Source organism: Camelus bactrianus, chromosome 15, assembly GCF_048773025.1.
Source record: "Camelus bactrianus isolate YW-2024 breed Bactrian camel chromosome 15, ASM4877302v1, whole genome shotgun sequence".
Lineage (NCBI taxonomy): Eukaryota > Metazoa > Chordata > Mammalia > Artiodactyla > Camelidae > Camelus > Camelus bactrianus.
The window spans coordinates 11,983,296-12,006,590 of NC_133553.1; positions in this window are offsets into that span (position 1 = coordinate 11,983,296).

Genomic DNA, 23,295 nt, shown 5'->3' on the forward strand with positions numbered 1-23,295 from the left:
GTCTTCCCCGAGTGTATGCATGTGCGGGCTAACGGGGAAAGGCGGCGTCGGGCTGGAAATGCAGGTAGCATGTAGTGCCTCACCCTGGACATTGTAGGCAATTAGCGGACTTCCCCCTGCCAGGGAATACCTTTGACATCACTTAGCTGCGTGGAGGGCTGCCCCGAACCTCTCCGACACAGTCAGCCGTGTTCCGGAAATCTGAGAGTGGGGATGTTCCGTCTTCTCTCTGCAGAACCCGGGATCTCCTAGGAGCCCTTCGCGTGTCTTCCCCGAGTGTCTGCATGTGCGGGCTGCCGGGAAAGGCGGGGGTTGGGCTGGAAATGCAGGTCACATTAAGTGCCTCCCCCTGGACTTGGGAGGTAATTAGCGGACTTCCCCATGCCAGGGAACACCTTTGACACCACTCACCTGCGTGGAGGGCGGCCCCAAACCTCCCACACACAGTCAGCCGTGTTCCGGAATTCTGAGAGTGAGGAGGTTCCGTCTTCTGTCTGCTGCACCCGAGATCTCCTAGGAGCATTTCGCGTGTCTTCCCCGAGTGTATGCATGTGCGTGCTACCGGGGAAAGGCGGGGTTTGTGCTGGAAATGCAGGTAGCATCTAGTGCCTCCCCCTGGACTTGGGAGGTAATTAGCGGACTTCCCCCTGCCAGGGAACACCTGAGACACCAGTCAGCTGCGTGGACAGCGGCCCCAAACCTCCCCCACTCAGTCAGCCGTGTTCCGGAAGTCTGAGAGTGGGGAGGTTCCGTCTTCTGTCTGCAGCACCCGGGATCTCCTAGGAGCCCTTCGCGTGTATTCCCCGTGTGTCTGCTTGTGCGAGCTGCCGGGGAAAGGCGGGGGTTGGGCTGGAAATGCAGGTAGCATCTATTGCCTCCCCATGGACAGGGTAGGCAATTAGCGGACTTCCCCATGCCAGGGAAAACCTTTGACACCACTTAGCTGCGTGGAGTGCGGCCCATAACCTCCCCCACACAGTCAGCCGTGTTCCGGAATTCTGAGATTGGGGAGGTTCCGTCTTCTGTCTGCAGCACCCGGGATCTCCTAGGAGCCCTTCGCGTGTCTTCCCCGAGTGTCTCACATTGCGGGCTGCCGGGGAAAGGCGGGGTTTGGGCTGGAAATGCAGGTAGTATCTAGTGCCTCCCCCTGGACTTGGGAGGTAATTAGCTGAATTACCCCTGCCAGGGAACACCTGTGACACCATTCAGCTGCGTGGACGGCGGCCCCAAACCTCCCACACACAGTCAGCCGTGTTCCGGAATTCTGAGAGTGAGGAGGTTCCGTCTTCTGTTTGCAGCACCCGAGATCTCCAAGGAGCATTTCGCGTGTCCTCCCCGAGTGTATGCATGTGCGGGCTAACGGGGAAAGGCGGCGTCGGGCTGGAAATGCAGGTAGTATGTAGTGCCTCCCCCTGGACATTGTAGGCAATTAGCGGAATTCCCCCTGCCAGGGAATACCTTTGACATCACTTAGCTGCGTGGAGGGCGGCCCCGAACCACCCCCACACAGTCAGCCGTGTTCCGGTATTGTGAGTGTGGGGAAGTTCCGTCTTCTGTCTGCAGCACCCGGAATCTCCTACGAGACCTTCGCGTGTCTTCCCCGAGTGTCTGCCTGTGGGGGCTGCCGGGTAAAGGCGGGGGTTGGGCTGGAAATGCAGGTAGCATCTAGTGCCTCCCCCTGGACAGGGTAGGCAAATAGCGAATTTACCCATGCCAGGGAACACCTTTGACAACACTTAGCGGCGTGGGGGGCGGCCCCAAACCACCCCCACACAGTTAGCCGTGTTCCGGGATTGTGAGTGTGGGGAGGTTCCGTCTACAGTCTGCAGCACCCGGGATCTCCTAGGAGCCCTTCGCGTGTCTTCCCCGAGTGTCTCACATTGCGAGCTGCCGGGGAAAGGCGGGGGTGGGGCTGGAAATGCAGGTAGCATCTAGTGCCTCCCCCTGGACCTGGGAGGTAATTAGCGGACTTCCCCCTGCCAGGGAACACCTTTGACACCACTCAACTGCGTGGAGGGCGGCCCCAAACCTCCCACACACAGTCAGCCGTGTTCCGGAATTCTGAGAGTGAGGAGGTTCCGTCTTCTGTCTGCTGCACCCGGGATCTCCTAGGAGCCCTTCGCGTGTCTTCCCCGAGTGTATCCCACTGCGGGCTGCCGGGGAAAGCGGGGGTTGGGCTGGAAATGCAAGTAGCTTCTAGTGCCTTCCCCTGGAAAGGGTAGGCAATTAGCGGACTTCCCCGTGCCAGGGAACACCTTTGACACCACTTAGCTGCGTGGAGGGCGGCCCCGAACCTCTCCGATACAGTCAGCCGTGTTCCGGAATTCTGAGAGTGGGGATGTTCCGTCTTCTCTCTGCAGCACCCGGGATCTCCTAGGAGCCCTTCGCGTGTCTTCCCCGAGTGTCTGCATGTGCGGGCTGCCGGGGAAAGGCGGGGGTTGGGCTGGAAATGCAGGTCACATTTAGTGCCTCCCCTGGACTTGGGAGGTAATTAGCGGACTTCCCCATGCCAGGGAACACCTTTGACACCACTCACCTGCGTGGAGGGCGGCCCCAAACCTCCCACACACAGTCAGCCGTGTTCCGGAATTCTGAGAGTGAGGAGGTTCCGTCTTCTGTCTGCAGCACCCGAGATCTCCAAGGAGCATTTCGCGTGTCTTCCCCGAGTGTATGCATGTGCGGGCTAACGGGGAAAGGCGGCGTCGGGCTGGAAATGCAGGTAGTATGTAGTGCCTCCCCCTGGACATTGTAGGCAATTAGCGGACTTCCCCCTGCCAGGGAATACCTTTGACATCACTTAGCTGCGTGGAGGGCGGCCCCGAACCTCCCCCACACAGTCAGCCGTGTTCCGGTATTGTGAGTGTGGGGAAGTTCCGTCTTCTGTCTGCAGCACCCGGAATCTCCTACGAGACCTTCGCGTGTCTTCCCCGAGTGTCTGCCTGTGCGGGCTGCCGGGTAAAGGCGGGGGTTGGGCTGGAAATGCAGGTAGCATCTAGTGCCTCCCCCTGGACAGGGTAGGCAAATAGCGAATTTACCCATGCCAGGGAACACCTTTGACAACACTTAGCGGCGTGGGGGGCGGCCCCAAACCACCCCCACACAGTTAGCCGTGTTCCGGGATTGTGAGTGTGGGGAGGTTCCGTCTACAGTCTGCAGCACCCGGGATCTCCTAGGAGCCCTTCGCGTGTCTTCCCCGAGTGTCTCACATTGCGAGCTGCCGGGGAAAGGCGGGGGTGGGGCTGGAAATGCAGGTAGCATCTAGTGCCTCCCCCTGGACCTGGGAGGTAATTAGCGGACTTCCCCCTGCCAGGGAACACCTTTGACACCACTCAACTGCGTGGAGGGCGGCCCCAAACCTCCCACACACAGTCAGCCGTGTTCCGGAATTCTGAGAGTGAGGAGGTTCCGTCTTCTGTCTGCTGCACCCGGGATCTCCTAGGAGCCCTTCGCGTGTCTTCCCCGAGTGTATCCCACTGCGGGCTGCCGGGGAAAGCGGGGGTTGGGCTGGAAATGCAAGTAGCTTCTAGTGCCTTCCCCTGGAAAGGGTAGGCAATTAGCGGACTTCCCCGTGCCAGGGAACACCTTTGACACCACTTAGCTGCGTGGAGGGCGGCCCCGAACCTCTCCGATACAGTCAGCCGTGTTCCGGAATTCTGAGAGTGGGGATGTTCCGTCTTCTCTCTGCAGCACCCGGGATCTCCTAGGAGCCCTTCGCGTGTCTTCCCCGAGTGTCTGCATGTGCGGGATGCCGGGGAAAGGCGGGGGTTGGGCTGGAAATGCAGGTCACATTTAGTGCCTCCCCCTGGACTTGGGAGGTAATTAGCGGACTTCCCCATGCCAGGGAACACCTTTGACACCACTCACCTGCGTGGAGGGCGGCCCCAAACCTCCCACACACAGTCAGCCGTGTTCCGGAATTCTGAGAGTGAGGAGGTTCCGTCTTCTGTCTGCTGCACCCGAGATCTCCTAGGAGCATTTCGCGTGTCTTCCCCGAGTGTATGCATGTGCGGGCTACCGGGGAAAGGCGGGGTTTGTGCTGGAAATGCAGGTAGCATCTAGTGCCTCCCCCTGGACTAGGGAGGTAATTAGCGGACTTCCCCCTGCCAGGGAACACCTGAGACACCAGTCAGCTGCGTGGACAGCGGCCCCAAACCTCCCCCACACAGTCAGCTGTGTTCCGGAAGTCTGAGAGTGGGGAGGTTCCGTCTTCTGTCTGCAGCACTCGGGATCTCCTAGGAGCCCTTCGCGTGTATTCCCCGTGTGTCTGCTTGTGCGAGCTGCCGGGGAAGGCGGGGGTTGGGCTGGAAATGCAGGTAGCATCTAGTGCCTCCCCATGGACAGGGTAGGCAATTAGCGGACTTCCCCATGCCAGGGAAAACCTTTGACACCACTTAGCTGCGTGGAGGGCGGCCCCGAACCTCCCCCACACAGTCAGCCGTGTTCCGGAATTCTGAGAGTGAGGAGGTTCCGTCTTCTGTCTGCTGAACCCGAGATCTCCTAGGAGCATTTCGCGTGTCTTCCCCGAGTGTATGCATGTGCGGGCTACCGGGGAAAGCCGGGGTTTTGGCTGGAAATGCAGGTAGCATGTAGTGCCTCCCCCTGGAAAGGGTAGGCAATTAGCGGATTTCCCCATGCCAGGTAACACCATTGACACCACTTAACTGCGTGGAGGGCGGCCCAGAACCTCCCCCACACAGTTAGCCGTGTTCCGGTATTGTGAGTGTGGGGAAGTTCCGTCTTCTGTCTGCAGCACCCGGAATATCCTAGGATCCCTTCTCGTGTCTTCCCCGAGTGTCTGGCTGTGCGGGCTGCCGGGGAAAGTCGGGGGTTGGGCTGGAAATGCTGGTAGCATCTAGTGCCTCCCCCTGGACTTGGGAGGTAATTAGCGGAATTCCGCCTGCCAGGGAACACCTGTGACACCAGTCAGCTGCGTGGACTGCGGGCCCAAACCTCCCCCACACAGTCAGCCGTGTTCCGGAATTCTGAGAGTGAGGAGATTCCGTCTTCTGTCTGCAGCACCCGAGATCTCCTAGTAGCATTTCGCGTGTCTTCCCCGAGTGTATGCATGTGCGGGCTGCTGGGGAAAGGCGGGGTTTGGGCTGGAAATGCAGGTAGCATGTAGTGCCTCCCCCTGGAAAGGGTAGGCAATTAGCGGATTTCCCCATGCCAGGGAACACCTTTGAAACCACTTAACTGCGTGGAGGGCGGCCCCGAACCTTCCCCACACAGTCAGCCGTGTTCCGGAATTGTGAGTGTGGGGAGGTTCCGTCTTCTGTCTGCAGCACCCGGGATCTCCTAGGAGCCCTTCGCGTGTCTTCCCCGAGTGTCTGCATGTGCGGGCTTCAGGGGAAAGGCGGGGTTTGGGCTGGAAATGCAGGTAGCATCTAGTGACTCCCCCTGGACAGGGTAGGCAATTAGCGGACTTCCCCGTGCCAGGGAACACCTGTGACACCAGTCAGCTGCGTGGACGGCGGCCCCAAAACTCCCACACACAGTCAGCCGTGTTCCGGAATTCTGAGAGTGAGGAGGTTCCGTCTTCTGTCTGCAGCACCCGAGATCTCCTAGGAGCATTTCGCGTGTCTTCCCCGAGTGTATGCATGTGCGGGCTGCTGGGGAAAGGCGGGGTTTCGGCTGGAAATACAGGTAGCATGTATTGCCTCCCCCTCGAAAGGGTAGGCAATTAGCGGATTTCCCCATGCCAGGGAACACCTTTGACACCACTTAGCTGCGTGGAGGGCGGCCCCGAACCTTCCCCACACAGTCATCCGTGTTCCGGAATTGTGAGTGTGGGGAGGTTCCGTCTTCTGTCTGCAGCACCCGGGATCTCCTAGGAGCACTTCGCGTGTCTTCCCCGAGTGTCTGCATGTGCGGGCTGCCGGGGAAATGCGGGGTTTGGGCTGGAAATGCAGGTAGCATCTAATGCCTACCCCTGGACAGGGTAGGCAATTAGCGGAGTTCCCCGTGCCAGGGAACACCTTTGACACCACTTAGCTGCGTGGAGGGCGGCCCCGAACCTCCCCCACACAGTCAGCCGTGTTCCGGAATTCTGAGAGTGGGGAGGTTCCGTCTTCTGTCTGCAGCACCCGAGATCTCCTAGGAGCATTTCGCGTGTCTTGCCCGAGTGTATGCATGTGCGGGCTGCCGGGGAAAGGCGGGGTTTGGGCTGGAAATGCAGGTAGCATCTAGTGCCTCCCCCTGGACAGGGTAGGCAATTAGCGGATTTACCCATGCCAGGGAACACCTTTGACACCACTTAACTGCGTGGTGGGCGGCCCCGAACCTCCCCCACACAGTCAGCCGTGTTCCGGTATTGTGAGTGTGGGGAAGTTCCGTCTTCTGTCTGCAGCACCCGGGATCTCCTAGGAGCCCTTCGCGTATCTTCCCCGAGTGTCTGCCTGTGCGGACTGACGGGGAAAGGCGGGGGTTTGGCTGGAAATGCAGGTAGTATCTAGTGCCTCCCCCTGGACTTGGGAGGTAATTTGCCGACTTCCCCCTGCCAGGGAACACCTGTGACACCAGTCAGCTGCGTGGACGTCGGCCCCAAACCTCCCCCACAAAGTCAGCCGTGTTCCGGAATTCTAAGAGTGGGGAGGTTCCGTCTTCTGTCTGCAGCACCCGAGATCTCCTAGGAGCATTTCGCGTGTCTTCCCCGAGTGTATGCATGTTCGGGCTGCCGGGGAAAAGCGGGGTTTGGGCTGGAAATGCAGGTAGCATGTAGTGCCTCACCATGGAAAGGGTAGGCAATTAGCGGATTTCCCCATGCCAGGGAACACGTTTGACACCACTTAGCTGCGTGGAGGGAGGCCCCGAACCTTCCCCACACAGTCAGCCGTGTTCCGGAATTGTGAGTGTGGGGAGGTTCCGTCTTCGGTCTGCAGCACCCGGGATCTCCTAGGAGCACTTCGCGTGTCTTCCCCGAGTGTCTGCATGTGCGGGCTTCCGGGGAAAGGCGGGGTTTGGGCTGGAAATGCAGGTAGCATCTAGTGCCCCCCACTGGACAGGGTAGGCAATTAGCGGACTTCCCCGTGCCAGGGAACACCATTGACACCACTTAGCTGCGTGGAGGGCGGCCCCGAACCTCCCCCACACAGTCAGCCGTGTTCCGGTATTCTGAGAGTGGGGAGGTTCCGTCTTCTGTCTGCAGCACCCGGGATCTCCTAGGAGCCCTTCGCGTGTCTTCCCCGATTGTCTCCCTTTGCGGGCTGCCGGGGAAAGGCGGGGGTTGTGCTGGGAATGCAGGTAGCATCTAGTGCCTCCCGCTGGACAGGGTAGGCAATTAGCGGACGTCCCCATGCCAGGGAACACCTGTGACACCAGGCAGCTGCGTGGACGGCGGCCCAAAACCTCCCCCACAAAGTCAGCCATGTTCCGGAATTCTGAGAGTGGGGAGGTTCCGTCTTCTGTCTGCAGCACCCGCGATCTCCTAGGAGCAATTCTCGTGTCTTCCCCGAGTGTCTGCGTGTGCGGGCTGCCGGGGATAGGTGGGGTTTCGGCTGGAAATGCAGGTAGTATCAAGTGCCTCCCCCTTGACTTGGGAGGTATTTAGCGGTATTCCCCACGCCAGGGAACACCTTTGACACCACTCAGCTGCGTGGAGGGCGGCCCCGAACCTCACCCACACAGTTAGCCGTGTTCCGGAATTGTGAGTGTGGGGAGGTTCCGTCTTCTGTCTGCAGCACCCGGGATCTCCTAGGAACCCTTCGCGTGTCTTGCCCGAGTTTCTACCTGTGCGGGCTGCCGTGGAAAGGCGGGGTTTGGGCTGGAAATGCAGGTAGTATCTAGTGCCTCCCCCTGGACATGGGAAGAAATTAGCGGAATTCCCCCTGCCAGGGAACACATGTGACAACAGTCAGCTGCGTGGACGGCGGCCCCAAACCTCCCTCACACAGTCAGCCGTGTTCCGGAATTCTGAGAGTGGGGAGGTTCCGTCTTCTGTCTGCAGCACCCGGGATCTCCTAGGAGGACTTCGCGTGTCTTCCCCGAGTGTCTGCATGTGCGGGCTTCCGGGGAAAGGCGGGGTTTGGGCTGGAAATGCAGGTAGCATCTAGTGCCTCCCCCTGGACAGGATAGGCAATTAGCGGACTTCCCCGTACCAGGGAACACCTTTGACACCACTTAGCTGCGTGGAGGGCGGCCCCGAACCTCCCCCACACAGTCAGCCGTGTTCCGGAATTCTGAGAGTGGGGAGGTTCCGTCTTCTGTCTGCAGCACCCGAGATCTCCTAGGAGCATTTCACGTGTCTTCCCCGAGTGTATGCATGTTCGGGCTGCCGGGGAAAGGCGGGGTTTGGGCTGGAAATGCAGGTAGCATGTAGTGCCTCACCATGGAAAGGGTAGGCAATTAGCGGATTTTCCCATGCCAGGGAACACCTTTGACACCACTTAGCTGCGTGGAGGGCGGCCCCGAACCTTCCCCACACAGTCAGCCGTGTTCCGGAATTGTGAGTGTGGGGAGGTTCCGTCTTCTGTCTGCAGCACCCGGGATCTCCTAGGAGCACTTCGCGTGTCTTCCCCGAGTGTCTGCATCTGCGGGCTTCCGGGGAAAGGCGGGGTTTGGGCTGGAAATGCAGGTAGCATCTAGTGACTCCCCCTGGACAGGGTAGGCAATTAGCGGAATTCCCCGTGCCAGGGAACACCATTGACACCACTTAGCTGCGTGGAGGGCGGCCCCGAACCTCCCCCACACAGTCAGCCGTGTTCCGGAATTCTGAGAGTGGGGAGGTTCCGTCTTCTGTCTGCAGCACCCGGGATCTCCTAGGAGCCCTTCGCGTGTCTTCCCCGATTGTCTCCCATTGCGGGCTGCAGGGGAAATGCGGGGGTTGTGCTGGGAATGCAGGTAGCATCTAGTGCCTCCCGCTGGACAGGGTAGGCAATTAGCGGACGTCCCCATGCCAGTGAACACCTGTGACACCAGTCAGCTGCGTGGACGGCGGCCCCAAACCTCCCCCACAAAGTCAGCCGTGTTCCGGAATTCTGAGAGTGGGGAGATTCCGTCTTCTGTCTGCAGCACCCGCGATCTCCTAGGAGCACTTCGCGTGTCTTCCCCGAGTGTCTGCGTGTGCGGGCTGCCGGGGATAGGCGAGGTTTGGGCTGGAAATGCAGGTAGTATCTTGTGCCTCACCCTTGACTTGGGAGGTATTTAGCGGTATTCCCCACGCCAGGGAACACCTTTGACACCACTCAGCTGCGTGGAGGGCGGCCCCGAACCTCACCCACACAGTCAGCCGTGTTCCGGAATTGTGAGTGTGGGGAGGTTCCGTCTTCTGTCTGCCGCACCCGGGATCTCCTAGGAACCCTTCGCGTGTCTTGCCCGAGTGTCTACCTGTGCGGGCTGCCGGGGAAAGGCGGGGTTTGGGCTGGAAATGCAGGTAGAATCTAGTGCCTCCCCCTGGACAGTGTAGGCAATTAGCGGACTTCCCCGTGACAGGGAACACCTTTGACACCACTTAGCTGCGTGGAGGGCGGCCCCGAACCTCCCCCACACAGTCAGCCGTGTTCCGGAATTCTGAGAGTGGGAAGGTTCCGTCTTCTGTGTGCAGCACCCGAGATCTCCTAGGAGCATTTCGCGTGTCTTCCCCGAGTGTATGCATGTGCGGGCTGCCGGGGAAAGGCTGGGTTTGGGCTGGAAATGCAGGTAGCATTTATGCCTCCCGCTGGAATGGGTAGGCAATTAGCGGATTTCCCCATGCCAGGGAACACCTTTGACACCACTTAGCTGCGTGGAGGGCGGCCCCGAACCTCCCCCACACAGTCAGCCGTGTTCCGGAATTGTGAGTGTGGGGAGGTTCCGTCTTCTGTCTGCAGCACCCGGGATCTCCTAGGAGCACTTCGCGTGTCTTCCCCGAGTTTCTGCATGTGCGGACTGCCGGGGAAAGGCGGGGATTGGGCTGGAAATGTAGGTAGTATCTAGTGCCTCCCCCTTGACTTGGTAGGTAATTAGCGGACTTCCCCCTGCCAGGGAATAAGTTTGACACCACTCAGCTACGTGGAGGGCGGACCCTAACCTCCCCCACACTGTCAGCCATGTTCCGGAATTGTGAGTGTGGGGAGGTTCCGTCTTCTGTCTGCAGAACCCGGGATCTCCTAGGAGCCCTTTGCGTGTCTTCCCCGAGTGTCTACCTGTGCGGGCTTCCGGAGAAAGGCGGGGGTTGGGCTGGAAATGCAGGTAGTAACTAGTGCCTCCCCCTGGACTTGGGAGGTAATTAGCGGACTTCCCCATGCCAGGGAACACCTTTGACACCACTCACCTGCGTGGAGGGCGGCCCCAAACCTCCCACACACAGTCAGCCGTGTTCCGAAATTGTGAAAGTGGGGAGGTCCCGTTTTTTATCTGCAGCACCCTGGATCTCCCAGGAGCCTTTCGCGTGTCTTCCCCGAGTGTATGAATGTGCGGGCTACCGGGGAAAGGCGGGGTTTGGGCTGGAAATGCAGGTAGCATGTACTGCCTCCCCCTGGAAAGGGTAGGCAATTAGCGGATTTCCCCATGCCAGGGAACACCTTTGACACCACTTAACCGCGTGGAGGGCGGCCCCGAACCTCCCACACACAGTCAGACGTGTTCCGGTATTGTGAGTGTGGGGAAGTTCCGTCTTGTGTCTGCAGCAAACGGGATCTCCTAGGAGCCCTTCGCGTATCTTCCCCGAGTGTCTGCCTGTGCGGGCTGACGTGAAAGGCGGGGGTTGGGCTGGAAATGCAGGTAGTATCTTGTGCCTCCCCCTGGACTTGGGAGGTAATTAGCGGACTTCCCCATGCCAGGGAACACCTGTGACACCAGTCAGCTGCGTGGACGGCGGCCCCAAACCTCCCACACACAGTCAGCCGTGTTCCGGAATTCTGAGAGTGAGGAGGTTCCGTCTTCTCTCTGCAGCACCCGGGATCTCCTAGGAGCCTTTCGCGTGTCTTCCCCGAGTGTCTGCATGTGCGGGCTGCCGGGGAAAGGCGGGGGTTGGGCTGGAAATGCAGGTCGCATTTAGTGCCTCCCCCTGAACTTGGGAGCTAATTAGCGGACTTCCCCATGCCAGGGAACACCTTTGACACCACTCACCTGCGTGGAGGGCGGCCCCGAACCTCCCCCACACAGTCAGCCGTGTTCCGGAATTCTGAGAGTGGGGAGGTTCCGTCTTCTGTCTGCAGCACCCGAGATCTCCTAGGAGCATTTCGCGTGTCTTCCCCGAGTGTATGCATGTGCGGGCTGCCGGGGAAAGGCTGGGTTTGGGCTGGAAATGCAGGTAGCATTTATGCCTCCCGCTGGAAAGGGTAGGCAATTAGCGGATTTCCCCATGCCAGGGAACACCTTTGACACCACTTAGCTGCGTGGAGGGCGGCCCCGAACCTCCCCCACACAGTCAGCCGTGTTCCGGAATTGTGAGTGTGGGGAGGTTCCGTCTTCTGTCTGCAGCACCCGGGATCTCCTAGGAGCACTTCGCGTGTCTTCCCCGAGTTTCTGCATGTGCGGGCTGCCGGGGAAAGGCGGGGTTTGGTCTGGAAATGCAGGTAGTATCTAGTGCCTCCCCCTTGACTTGGTAGGTAATTAGCGGACTTCCCCAAGCCAGGGAATAATTTTGACACCAGTCATCTGCGTGGACGGCGGCCCCAAACCTACCCCACACAGTCAGCCGTGTTCCGGAATTCTGAGAGTGGGGATGTTCCGTCTTCTGTCGGCAGCACCCGGGATCTCCTAGGAGCTCTTCGCGTGTCTTCCCCGAGTGTCTCCCATTGCGGGCTGCCGGAGAAAGCGGGGGTTGGGCTGGAAATGCAAGTAGCATCTAGTGCCTCCCCCTGGACAGTGTAGGCAATTAGCGGACTTCCCCGTGACAGGGAACACCTTTGACACCACTTAGCTGCGTGGAGGGCGGCCCCGAACCTCCCCCACAAAGTCAGCCGTGTTCCGGAATTCTGAGAGTGGGGAGATTCCATCTTCTGTCTGCAGCACCCGCGATCTCCTAGGAGCACTTCGCGTGTCTTCCCCGAGTGTCTGCGTGTGCGGGCTGCCGGGGATAGGCGAGGTTTGGGCTGGAAATGCAGGTAGTATCTTGTGCCTCCCCCTTGACTTGGGAGGTATTTAGCGGTATTCCCCACGCCAGGGAACACCTTTGACACCACTCAGCTGCGTGGAGGGCGGCCGCGAACCTCACCCACACAGTCAGCCGTGTTCCGGAATTGTGAGTGTGGGGAGGTTCCGTCTTCTGTCTGCCGCACCCGGGATCTCCTAGGAACCCTTCGCGTGTCTTGCCCGAGTGTCTACCTGTTCGGGCTGCCGGGGAAAGGCGGGGTTTGGGCTGGAAATGCAGGTAGAATCTAGTGCCTCCCCCTGGACATGGAAGAAATTAGCGGACTTCCCCGTGCCAGGGAACACCATTGACACCACTTAGCTGCGTGGAGGGCGGCCCCGAACCTCCCCCACACAGTCAGCCGTGTTCCGGAATTCTGAGAGTGGGGAGGTTCCGTCTTCTGTCTGCAGCACCCGGGATATCCTAGGAGCCCTTCGCGAGTCTTCCCCGATTGTCTCCCTTTGCGGGCTGCCGGGGAAAGGCGGGGGTTGTGCTGGGAATGCAGGTAGCATCTAGTGCCTCCCGCTGGACAGGGTAGGCAATTAGCGGACGTCCCCATGCCAGGGAACACCTGTGACACCAGTCAGCTGCGTGGACGGCGGCCCCAAACCTCCCCCACAAAGTCAGCCGTGTTCCGGAATTCTGAGAGCGGGGAGGTTCCGTCTTCTGTCTGCAGGACCCGCGATCTCCTAGGAGCAATTCGCGTGTCTTCCCCGAGTGTCTGCGTTTGCGGGCTGCCGGGGATAGGCGGGGTTTTGGCTGGAAATGCAGGTAGTATCTAGTGCCTCCCCCTTGACTTGGGAGGTATTTAGCGGTATTCCCCACGCCAGGGAACACCTTTGACACCACTCAGCTGCGTGGAGGGCGGCCCCGAACCTCACCCACACAGTTAGCCATGTTCCGGAATTGTGAGTGTGGGGAGGTTCCGTCTTCTGTCTGCCGCACCCGGGATCTCCTAGGAACCCTTCGCGTGTCTTGCCCGAGTGTCTACCTGTGCGGGCTGCCGGGGAAAGGCGGGGTTTGGGCTGGAAATGCAGGTAGTATCTAGTGCCTCCCCCTGGACATGGGAAGAAATTAGCGGACTTCCCCCTGCCAGGGAACACATGTGACAACAGTCAGCTGCGTGGACGGCGGCCCCAAACCTCCCCCACACAGTCAGCCGTGTTCCGGAATTCTGAGAGTGGGGAGGTTCCGTCTTCTGTCTGCAGCACCCGGGATCTCCTAGGAGCACTTCGCGTGTCTTCCCCGAGTGTCTGCATGTGCGGGCTGCCGGGGAAAGGCGGGGTTTGGGCTGGAAATGCAGGTAGCATCTAGTGCCTCCCCCTGGACAGGGTAGGCAATTAGCGGATTTACCCATGCCAGGGAACACCTTTGACACCACTTAACTGCGTGGAGGGCGGCCCCGAACCTCCCCCACACAGTCAGCCGTGTTCCGATATTGTGAGTGTGGGGAAGTTCCATCTTCTGTCTGCAGCACCCGGGATCTCCTAGGAGCCCTTCGCGTGTCTTCCCCGAGTGTCTGCATGTGCGGCCTTCCGGGGAAATGCGGGGGTTGGGCTGGAAATGCAGGTAGTATCTAGTGCCTCCCCCTGGACTTGGTAGGTAATTAGCGGACTTCCCCCTGCCAGAGAACACCTGTGACACCAGTCAGCTGCTTGGACGGCGGCCCAAAACCTCCCACACACAGTCAGCCGTGTTCCAGAATTCTGAGAGTGAGGAGGTTCCGTCTTCTGTCTGCAGCACCCGAGATCTCCTAGGAGCCCTTCGCGTGTCTTCCCCGAGTGTCTACCTGTGCGGGTTTCCGGAGAAAGGCGGGGGTTCTGCTGGGAATGCAGGTAGCATCTAGTGCCTCCCCCTGGACATGGTAGGCAATTAGCGGACTTCCCCATGCCAGGGAACACCTGTGACACCAGTCAGCTGCGTGGACGTCGGCCCCAAACCTCCTCCACAAAGTCAGCCGTGTTCCGGAATTCTGAGAGTGGGGAGGTTCCGTCTTCTGTCTGCAGCACCCGGGATCTCCTAGGAGCACTTCGCGTGTCTTCCCCGAGTGTATGCATGTTCGGGCTGCCGGGGAAAGGCGGGGTTTGGGCTGGAAATGCAGGTAGCATGTAGTGCCTCACCATGGAAAGGGTAGGCAATTAGCGGATTTCCCCATGCCAAGGAACACCTTTGACACCACTTAGCTGCGTGGAGGGCGGCCCCGAACCTTCCCCACACAGTCAGCCGTGTTCCGGAATTGTGAGTGTGGGGAGGTTCCGTCTTCTGTCTGCAGCACCCGGGATCTCCTAGGAGCACTTCGCGTGTCTTCCCCGAGTGTCTGCATGTGCGGGCTCCCGGGGAAAGGCTGGGTTTGGGCTGGAAATGCAGGTAGCATCTAGTGCCTCCCCCTGGACAGTGTAGGCATTTAGCGGACTTCCACGTGCCAGGGAACACCTTTGACACCACTTAGCTGCGTGGAGGGCGGCCCCGAACCTCCCCCACACAGTCAGCCGTGTTCCGGGATTGTGAGTGTGGGGATGTTCCGTCTTCTGTCTGCAGCACCCGGGATCTCCTAGGAGCACTTCGCGTGTCTTCCCCGAGTTTCTGCATGTGCGGCCTTCCGGGGAAATGCGGGGGTTGGGCTGGAAATGCAGGTAGTATCTAGTGCCTCCCCCTGGACTTGGGAGGTAATTAGCGGACTTCCCCCTGCCAGGGAACACCTGTGACACCAGTCAGCTGCGTGGACGGCGGGCCCAAACCTCCCACACACAGTCAGCCGTGTTCCGGAATTGTGAGTGTGGGGAGGTTCCGTCTTCTGTCTGCAGCACCCGAGATCTCCTAGGAGCATTTCGCGTGTCTTCCCCGAGTGTATGCATGTTCGTGCTGCCGGGGAAAGGCGGGGTTTGGGCTGGAAATGCAGGTAGCATGTAGTGCCTCACCCTGGAAAGGGTAGGCAATTAGCGGATTTCCCCATGCCAGGGAACACCTTTGACACCACTTAGTTGCGTGGAGGGCGGCCCCGAACCTCCCCCACACAGTCAGCCGTGTTCCGGAATTCTGAGAGTGGGGAGGTTCCGTCTTCGGTCTGCAGCACCCGAGATCTCCTAGGAGCATTTCGCGTGTCTTCCCCGAGTGTATGCATGTGCGGGCTGCCGGGGAAAGGCGGGGTTTGGGCTGGAAATGCAGGTAGCATGTAGTGCCTCCCGCTGGGAAGGGTAGGAATTTAGCGGATTTCCCCATGCCAGGGAACACCTTTGACACCACTTAGCTGCGTGGAAGGCGGCCCCGAACCTTCCCCACACAGTCAGCCGTGTTCCGGAATTGTGAGTGTGGGGAGGTTCCGTCTTCTGTCTGCAGCACCCGGGATCTCCTAGGAGCACTTCGCGTGTCTTCCCCGAGTGTCTGCATGTGCGGGCTTCCGGGGAAAGGCGGGGTTTGGGCTGGAAATGCAGGTAGCATCTAGTGACTCCCCCTGGATTTGGGAGGTAATTAGCGGACTTCCCCCTGCCAGGGAACACTGTGACACCAGTCAGCTGCGTGGACGGCGGCCCAAACCTCCCCCACACAGTCAGCCGTGTTCCAGAATTCTGAGAGTGGGGAGGTTCCGTCTTCTGTCTGCAGCACCCGGGATCTCCTAGGAGCCCTTCGCGTGTATTCCCCGTGTGTCTGCTTGTGCGGGCTGCCGGGGAAAAGCGGGGGTTGGGCTGGAAATGCAGGTAGCATCTAGTGCCTCCCCCTGAAGAGGGGAGGTAATTAGCGGAATTCCGCCTGCCAGGGAACACCTGTGTCACCAGTCAGCTGCGTGGAAGGCGGCCCCATTCTTCCCCCACACAGTCAGAAGTGTTCCGGAATTGTGAGAGTGGGGAGGTTCCGTCTTCTGTCTGCAGCACCCGGGATCTCCTAGGAGCCCTTCGCGTGTCTTCCCCGAGTGTCTGCATGTGCGGGCTGCCGGGGAAAGGCGGGTGTTGTGCTGGAAATGCAGGTCGCATTTAGTGCCTCCCCCTGGATTTGGGAGGTAATTACCGGACTTCCCCCTGCCAGGGAACACCTTTGACACCACTCACCTGCGTGGAGGGCGGCCCCAAACCTCCCACACACAGTCAGCCGTGTTCCGAAATTGTGAGTGTGGGGAGGTTCCGTTTTCTGTCTGCAGCACCCGGGATCTCCTAGGAGCCCTTCGCGTGTCTTCCCCGATTGTCTCCCTTTGCGGGCTGCCGGGGAAAGGCGGGGGTTGTGCTGGGAATGCAGGTAGCATCTAGTGCCTCCCGCTGGACAGGGTAGGCAATTAGCGGACGTCCCCATGCCAGGGAACACCTGTGACACCAGTCAGCTGCGTGGACGGCGGCCCCAAACCTCCCCCACAAAGTCAGCCGTGTTCCGGAATTCTGAGAGTGGGGAGGTTCCGTCTTCTGTCTGTAGCACCCGCGATCTCCTAGGAGCAATTCGCGTGTCTTCCCCGAGTGTCTGCGTGTGCGAGCTGCCGGGGATAGGCGGGGTTTTGGCTGGAAATGCAGGTAGTATCTAGTGCCTCACCCTTGACTTGGGAGGTATTTAGCGGTATTCCCCACGCCAGGGAACACCTTTGACACCACTCAGCTGCGTGGAGGGCGGCCCCGAACCTCACCCACACAGTTAGCCGTGTTCCGGAATTGTGAGTGTGGGGAGGTTCCGTCTTCTGTCTGCCGCACCCGGGATCTCCTAGGAACACTTCGCGTGTCTTGACCGAGTGTCTACCTGTGCGGGCTGCCGGGGAAAGGCGGGGTTTGGGCTGGAAATGCAGGTAGTATCTAGTGCCTCCCCCTGGACATGGGAAGAAATTAGCGGACTTCCCCCTGCCAGGGAACACATGTGACAACAGTCAGCTGCTTGGACGGCGGCCCCAAACCTCCCCCACACAGTCAGCCGTGTTCCGGAATTCTGAGAGTGGGGAGGTTCCGTCTTATGTCTGCAGCACCCGGGATCTCCTAGGAGCACTTCGCGTGTCTTCCCCGAGTGTCTGCATGTGCGGGCTGCCGGGGAAAGGCGGGGTTTGGGCTGGAAATGCAGGTAGCATCTAGTACCTCCCCCTGGACAGGGTAGGCAATTAGCGGATTTACCCATGCCAGGGAACACCTTTGACACCACTTAACTGCGTGGAGGGCGGCCCCGAACCTCCCCCACACAGTCAGCCGTGTTCCGATTTTGTGAGTGTGGGGAAGTTCCATCTACTGTCTGCAGCACCCGGGATCTCCTAGGAGCCCTTCGCGTGTCTTCCCCGAGTGTCTGCATGTGCGGCCTTCCGGGGAAATGCGGGGGTTGGGCTGGAAATGCAGGTAGAATCTAGTGCCTCCCCCTGGACTTGGTAGGTAATTAGCGGACTTCCCCCTGCCAGAGAACACCTGTGACACCAGTCAGCTGCTTGGACGGCGGCCCAAAACCTCCCACACACAGTCAGCCGTGTTCCGGAATTCTGAGAGTGGGGAGGTTCCGTCTTCTGTCTGCAGCACCCGAGATCTCCTAGGAGCATTTCGCGTGTCTTCCCCGAGTGTATGCATGTGCGGGCTGCCGGGGAAAGGCGGGGTTTGGGCTGGAAATGCAGGTAGCATGTAGTGCCTCCCGCTGGGAAGGGTAGGAATTTAGCGGATTTCCCCATGCCAGGGAACACCTTTGACACCACTTAGCTGCGTGGAGGGCGGCCCCGAACCTTCCCCACACAGTCAGCCGTGTTCCGGAATTGTGAGTGTGGGGAGGTTCCGTCTTCTGTCTGCAGCACCCGGGATCTCCTAGGAGCACTTCGCGTGTCTTCCCCGAGTGTCTGCATGTGCGGGCTTCCGGGGAAAGGCGGGGTTTGGGCTGGAAATGCAGGTAGCATCTAGTGACTCCCCCTGGATTTGGGAGGTAATTAGCGGACTTCCCCCTGCCAGGGAACACTGTGACACCAGTCAGCTGCGTGGACGGCGGCCCAAACCTCCCCCACACAGTAAGCCGTGTTCCAGAATTCTGAGAGTGGGGAGGTTCCGTCTTCTGTCTGCAGCACCCGGGATCTCCTAGGAGCCCTTCGCGTGTATTCCCCGTGTGTCTGCTTGTGCGGGCTGCCGGGGAAAAGCGGGGGTTGGGCTGGAAATGCAGGTAGCATCTAGTGCCTCCCCCTGAAGAGGGGAGGTAATTAGGGGAATTCCGCCTGCCAGGGAACACCTGTGTCACCAGTCAGCTGCGTGGAAAGCGGCCCCATTCTTCCCCCACACAGTCAGAAGTGTTCCGGAATTGTGAGAGTGGGGAGGTTCCGTCTTCTGTCTGCAGCACCCGGGATCTCCTAGGAGCCCTTCGCGTGTCTTCCCCGAGTGTCTGCATGTGCGGGCTGCCGGGGAAAGGCGGGTGTTGTGCTGGAAATGCAGGTCGCATTTAGTGCCTCCCCCTGGATTTGGGAGGTAATTACCGGACTTCCCCCTGCCAGGGAACACCTTTGACACCACACACCTGCGTGGAGTGCGGCCCCAAACCTCCCACACACAGTCAGCCGTGTTCCGAAATTGTGAGTGTGGGGAGGTTCCGTTTTCTGTCTGCAGCACCCGGGATCTCCTAAGAGCCCTTCGCGTGTCTTCCCCGATTGTCTCCCTTTGCGGGCTGCCGGGGAAAGGCGGGGGTTGTGCTGGGAATGCAGGTAGCATCTAGTGCCTCCCGCTGGACAGGGTAGGCAATTAGCGGAGTTCCCCCTGCCAGGGAACACATGTGACAACAGTCAGCTGCTTGGACGGCGGCCCCAAACCTCCCCCACACAGTCAGCCGTGTTCCGGAATTCTGAGAGTGGGGAGGTTCCGTCTTATGTCTGCAGCACCCGGGATCTCCTAGGAGCATTTCGCGTGTCTTCCCCGAGTGTCTGCATGTGCGGGCTGCCGGGGAAAGGCGGGGTTTGGGCTGGAAATGCAGGTAGCATCTAGTGCCTCCCCCTGGACAGGGTAGGCAATTAGCGGATTTACCCATGCCAGGGAACACCTTTGACACCACTTAACTGCGTGGAGGGCGGCCCCGAACCTCCCCCACACAGTCAGCCGTGTTCCGATTTTGTGAGTGTGGGGAAGTTCCATCTTCTGTCTGCAGCACCCGGGATCTCCTAGGAGCCCTTCGCGTGTCTTCCCCGAGTGTCTGCATGTGCGGCTTTCCGGGGAAATGCTGGGGTTGGGCTGGAAATGAAGGTAGAATCTAGTGCCTCCCCCTGGACTTGGTAGGTAATTAGCGGACTTCCCCCTGCCAGAGAACACCTGTGACACCAGTCAGCTGCTTGGACGGCGGCCCAAAACCTCCCACACACAGTCAGCCGTGTTCCGGAATTCTGAGAGTGGGGAGGTTCCGTCTTCTGTCTGCAGCACCCGAGATCTCCTAGGAGCATTTCGCGTGTCTTCCCCGAGTGTATGCATGTGCGGGCTGCCGGGGAAAGGCGGGGTTTGGGCTGGAAATGCAGGTAGCATGTAGTGCCTCCCGCTGGGAAGGGTAGGAATTTAGCGGATTTCCCCATGCCAGGGAACACCTTTGACACCACTTAGCTGCGTGGAGGGCGGCCCCGAACCTTCCCCACACAGTCAGCCGTGTTCCGGAATTGTGAGTGTGGGGAGGTTCCGTCTTCTGTCTGCAGCACCCGGGATCTCCTAGGAGCACTTCGCGTGTCTTCACCGAGTGTCTGCATGTGCGGGCTTCCGGGGAAAGGCGGGGTTTGGGCTGGAAATGCAGGTAGCATCTAGTGACTCCCCCTGGATTTGGGAGGTAATTAGCGGACTTCCCCCTGCCAGGGAACACTGTGACACCAGTCAGCTGCGTGGACGGCGGCCCAAACCTCCCCCACACAGTAAGCCGTGTTCCAGAATTCTGAGAGTGGGGAGGTTCCGTCTTCTGTCTGCAGCACCCGGGATCTCCTAGGAGCCCTTCGCGTGTATTCCCCGTGTGTCTGCTTGTGCGGGCTGCCGGGGAAAAGCGGGGGTTGGGCTGGAAATGCAGGTAGCATCTAGTGCCTCCCCCTGAAGAGGGGAGGTAATTAGGGGAATTCCGCCTGCCAGGGAACACCTGTGTCACCAGTCAGCTGCGTGGAAGGCGGCCCCATTCTTCCCCCACACAGTCAGAAGTGTTCCGGAATTGTGAGAGTGGGGAGGTTCCGTCTTCTGTCTGCAGCACCCGGGATCTCCTAGGAGCCCTTCGCGTGTATTCCCCGTGTGTCTGCTTGTGCGGGCTGCCGGGGAAAGGCGGGGTTTGGGCTGGAAATGCAGGTAGCATCTAGTGCCTCCCCCTGGACAGGGTAGGCAATTAGCGGATTTACCCATGCCAGGGAACACCTTTGACACCACTTAACTGCGTGGAGGGCGGCCCCGAACCTCCCCCACACAGTCAGCCGTGTTCCGATTTTGTGAGTGTGGGGAAGTTCCATCTTCTGTCTGCAGCACCCGGGATCTCCTAGGAGCCCTTCGCGTGTCTTCCCCGAGTGTCTGCATGTGCGGCCTTCCGGGGAAATGCGGGGGTTGGGCTGGAAATGCAGGTAGAATCTAGTGCCTCCCCCTGGACTTGGTAGGTAATTAGCGGACATCCCCCTGCCAGAGAACACCTGTGACACCAGTCAGCTGCTTGGAAGGCGGCCCAAAACCTCCCACACACAGTCAGCCGTGTTCCAGAATTCTGAGAGTGAGGAGGTTCCGTCTTCTGTCTGCAGCACCCGAGATCTCCTAGGAGCCCTTCGCGTGTCTTCCCCGAGTGTCTACCTGTGCGGGTTTCCGGAGAAAGGCGGGGGTTGTGCTGGGAATGCAGGTAGCATCTAGTGCCTCCCCCTGGACATGGTAGGAAATTAGCGGACTTCCCCATGCCAGGGAACACCTGTGACACCAGTCAGCTGCGTGGACGTCGGCCCCAAACCTCCCCCACAAAGTCAGCCGTGTTCCGGAATTCTGAGAGTGGGGAGGTTCCGTCTTCTGTCTGCAGCACCCGAGATCTCCTAGGAGCATTTCGCGTGTCTTCCCCGAGTGTATGCATGTTCGGGCTGCCGGGGAAAGGCGGGGTTTGGGCTGGAAATGCAGGTAGCATGTAGTGCCTCACCATGGAAAGGGTAGGCAATTAGCGGATTTCCCCATGCCAGGGAACACCTTTGACAACACTTAGCTGCGTGGAGGGCGGCCCCGAACCTTCCCCACACAGTCAGCCGTGTTCCGGAATTGTGAGTGTGGGGAGGTTCCGTCTTCTGTCTGCAGCACCCGGGATCTCCTAGGAGCACTTCGCGTGTCTTCCCCGAGTGTCTGCATGTGCGGGCTTCCGGGGAAAGGCGGGGTTTGGGCTGGAAATGCAGGTAGCATCTAGTGCCTCCCCCTGGACAGGGTAGGCAATTAGCGGACTTCCCCGTGCCAGGGAACACCATTGACACCACTTAGCTGCGTGGAGGGCGGCCCAGAACCTCCCCCACACAGTCAGCCGTGTTCCGGAATTCTGAGAGTGGGGAGGTTCCGTCTTCTGTCTGCAGCACCCGGGATCTCCTAGGAGCCCTTCGCGTGTCTTCCCCGATTGTCTCAGTTTGCGGGCTGCCGGGGAAAGGCGGAGGTTGTGCTGGGAATGCAGGTAGCATCTAGTGCCTCCCGCTGGACAGGGTAGGCAATTAGCGGACTTCCCCATGCCAGGGAACACCTGTGACACCAGGCAGCTGCGTGGACGGCGGCCCCAAACCTCCCCCACAAAGTCAGCCGTGTTCCGGAATTCTGAGAGTGGGGAGGTTCCGTCTTCTGTCTGCAGCACCCGCGATCTCCTAGGAGCAATTCCCATGTCTTCCCCGAGTGTCTGCGTGTGCGGGCTGCCGGGGATAGGCGGGGTTTTGGCTGGAAATGCAGGTAGTATCTAGTGCCTCCCCCTTGACTTGGGAGGTATTTAGCGGTATTCCCCACGCCAGGGAACACCTTTGACACCACTCAGCTGCGTGGAGGGCGGCCCCGAACCTCACCCACACAGTTAGCCGTGTTCCAGAATTGTGAGTGTGGGGAGGTTCCGTCTTCTGTCTGCCGCACCCGGGATCTCCTAGGAACCCTTCGCGTGTCTTGCCCGAGTGTCTACCTGTGCGGGCTGCCGTGGAAACGCGGGGTTTGGGCTGGAAATGCAGGTAGTATCTAGTGCCTCCCCCTGGACATGGGAAGAAATTAGCGGACTTCCCCCTGCCAGGGAACACATGTGACAACAGTCAGCTGCGTGGACGGCGGCCCCAAACCTCCCCCACACAGTCAGCCGTGTTCCGGAATTCTGAGAGTGGGGAGGTTCCGTCTTCTGTCTGCAGCACCCGGGATCTCCTAGGAGCACTTCGCGTGTCTTCCCCGAGTGTCTGCATGTGCGGGCTGCCGGGGAAAGGCGGGGTTTGGGCTGGAAATGCAGGTAGCATCTAGTGCCTCCCCCTGGACAGGATAGGCAATTAGCGGACTTCCCCGTGCCAGGGAAAACCTTTGACACCACTTAGCTGCGTGGAGGGCGGCCCCGAACCTCCCCCACACAGTCAGCCGTGTTCCGGAATTCTGAGAGTGGGGAGGTTCCGTCTTCTGTCTGCAGCACCCGAGATCTCCTAGGAGCATTTCACGTGTCTTCCCCGAGTGTATGCATGTTCGGGCTGCCGGGGAAAGGCGGGGTTTGGGCTGGAAATGCAGGTAGCATGTAGTGCCTCACCATGGAAAGTGTAGGCAATTAGCGGATTTCCCCATGCCAGGGAACACCTTTGACACCACTTAGCTGCGTGGAGGGCGGCCCGGAACCTTCCCCACACAGTCAGCCGTGTTCCGGAATTGTGAGTGTGGGGAGGTTCCGTCTTCTGTCTGCAGCACCCGGGATCTCCTAGGAGCACTTCGCGTGTCTTCCCCGAGTGTCTGCATCTGCGGGCTTCCGGGGAAATGCGGGGTTTGGGCTGGAAATGCAGGTAGCATCTAGTGACTCCTCCTGGACAGGGTAGGCAATTAGCGGACTTCCCCGTGCCAGGGAACACCATTGACACCACTTAGCTGCGTGGAGGGCGGCCCCGAACCTCCCCCACACAGTCAGCCGTGTTCCGGAATTCTGAGAGTGGGGAGGTTCCGTCTTCTGTCTGCAGCACCCGGGATCTCCTAGGAGCCCTTCGCGTGTCTTCCCCGATTGTCTCCCATTGCGGGCTGCAGGGGAAATGCGGGGGTTGTGCTGGGAATGCAGGTAGCATCTAGTGCCTCCCGCTGGACAGGGTAGGCAATTAGCGGACGTCCCCATGCCAGTGAACACCTGTGACACCAGTCAGCTGCGTGGACGGCGGCCCCAAACCT